Here is a 1966-nt window from a genome sequence, read left to right as displayed (position 1 = left end):
CCATCAGACCCCCAAGCTGTCACCCTGTGACTGATGCCTCTGAGCACCACAGATAACAAACCTGAAAACAAAATATTCAGGAGTGGGGGGATGGAGGTTGTCTCACAGCCCTGGCAGCCACCATGGCCACAAGCTACCTCCCACTGATGCTCCACCCTCTCCCCTTCCCCATGGCCCTGCTGGGAGGAGGCATCCCCTCCTTAAGCTCCCTGGTATCTGGGGGACCACGGCTCTCCCCAGCTCTGCCTTTGCTCCTCCCAGTCGATGTCCCAGTCAGAGCCAACAAATGAGCTATTATGTGCACACAATCCCAGGATGTGCACGAGCCAGACCCAGCACCCCAAACCCGTGTGGGCAGACCCTGACCTGGCTGGCTCCTGTAATTATCTCCTGCAAGGCAAAACAATTAGGAGTTTCTGCTCTCCTCTCCCTCCCTTCCCCCTTCCTCTTCATTGTTCTTGGCAAAAAAAGGTTAATTAAACTCAGAAAATATCCCTTTTCTCCCCCCTCCTAAGCATGAGACTTAATTTTCTCTTTATATTTGTATTTAATTAATTCCTGCAAAGGCTCTGACTATATTTTTTTTTATTATTTCTTTCTTTGTCTCTCTCATTGTTAATCCTTGCATATTCAGTTTTTCTCCTCCCTTTTCCCCTAGATTTGAAATTCTATTACCATTTCAGAAGGCAGGCGTTTGAAGAGAAAATTGAATACCCGTCCAGTCTTGATAAGAAGGGACATTTGGTACTAGCGGTAATTTGTGAAGCAGATTTCCTCACACCCCGTGGTTAGTCCTCACCTTTCTCCCCATGTTTGCTGTGGGAGATGTGCCTGTGCCATAGGGGCGTGGGGATGTCACAGCAGTTTGCAGCCTTTGCATCCCTGGATTACTGCGTCAGGGCCATAATGCCCTGGCAGCCGCGTGTGGGGATGGGTGGCGCGGTGACATGCTGTGTCTGACACCTCCCATGCGCCTTCGCACCCCTCAGGAGCCGACCCTGCACCCCCACTTTGCTCTTTTTGCTCAGGGGTGATGCCCTGTCGCATTGTCCCCATGGTTTTAGGGGAAGCTGTGTTGTTTTCGAGAGAGCTCCTGTTCCCAGCTCCGGGAATATCCTGGGGGCCAGCAGGAGTGGGAGCAGCTGCTCTCAGCCCCGCTGTGCGGAGCACGGAGAGTCATTCTCGGGCTGTGGCTGTAGGAATGCGCTGGCCTGAGTAACGCATCCACACCGCGATGTCTCATCCACACGGGGATGTCGGGGCTTTGGACTCAGTGTCCTGCAGCTCCTCCGTCCCTGGCGTGGTCCTGGGCACAACGGTGCCCCTTGTGTCCTTCCCCACCTTGTCCTCGCACCTAGTGCAGGGTTCGTGGTGCTGAGCTTCGGGCATCTGCTGGCGTTGGGGAAACACATCTGGGGGTTTAAGGTGACTTTTCCCCCTGCTCCAGGCTCGCTGTCACCTCCTGTCGCCTCCCCAGTGCGGGGAACCCCGCGGGGTCCCCAGCATCCCGCGCTGCCGAGGGATGCGGAGCGCCCCGAGCCCGCCCGCGGGGCCGGTGCCGCAGCGCGGGCCGGGGTCCGAGCGTCCCTCGCTCCGTCCCTCGCTCCGTCCCTCGCTCCGTCCCTCGCTCCGTCCCTCGGTGCCGGCAGCAGCAGCAGGTGGCACTGTCGGCCCGCGCTGCCGCCGCCGCCGCTCCATCAGGCCGGGGCCCCCGGCGGGGCTGGGGCCGAGGCCGGGCGGGTCCCCGGCTGCCCTGGGCGCGGGGCTGCGCTGCCCGAAGCGCATCTCGGTGAGAGCCCTGCCTGGTGCGGGACAAGCAGCGGCCCCCCGAGTGTTCCGAGGGGATGGAAAGGGCTCCCGACATTGTCTGAGTGATGCCCATGACGGCTCGGACTGAGCTGAAGTGAAATATTCCGTTTCCTTGCCCTAGAGAGAGACTCCCTGGGCAGCCTATTCCACTGCTTGA

Source organism: Vidua macroura, chromosome 13 (assembly GCF_024509145.1).
Source record: "Vidua macroura isolate BioBank_ID:100142 chromosome 13, ASM2450914v1, whole genome shotgun sequence".
Lineage (NCBI taxonomy): Eukaryota > Metazoa > Chordata > Aves > Passeriformes > Viduidae > Vidua > Vidua macroura.
This window is presented reverse-complemented; position numbering follows the sequence as displayed.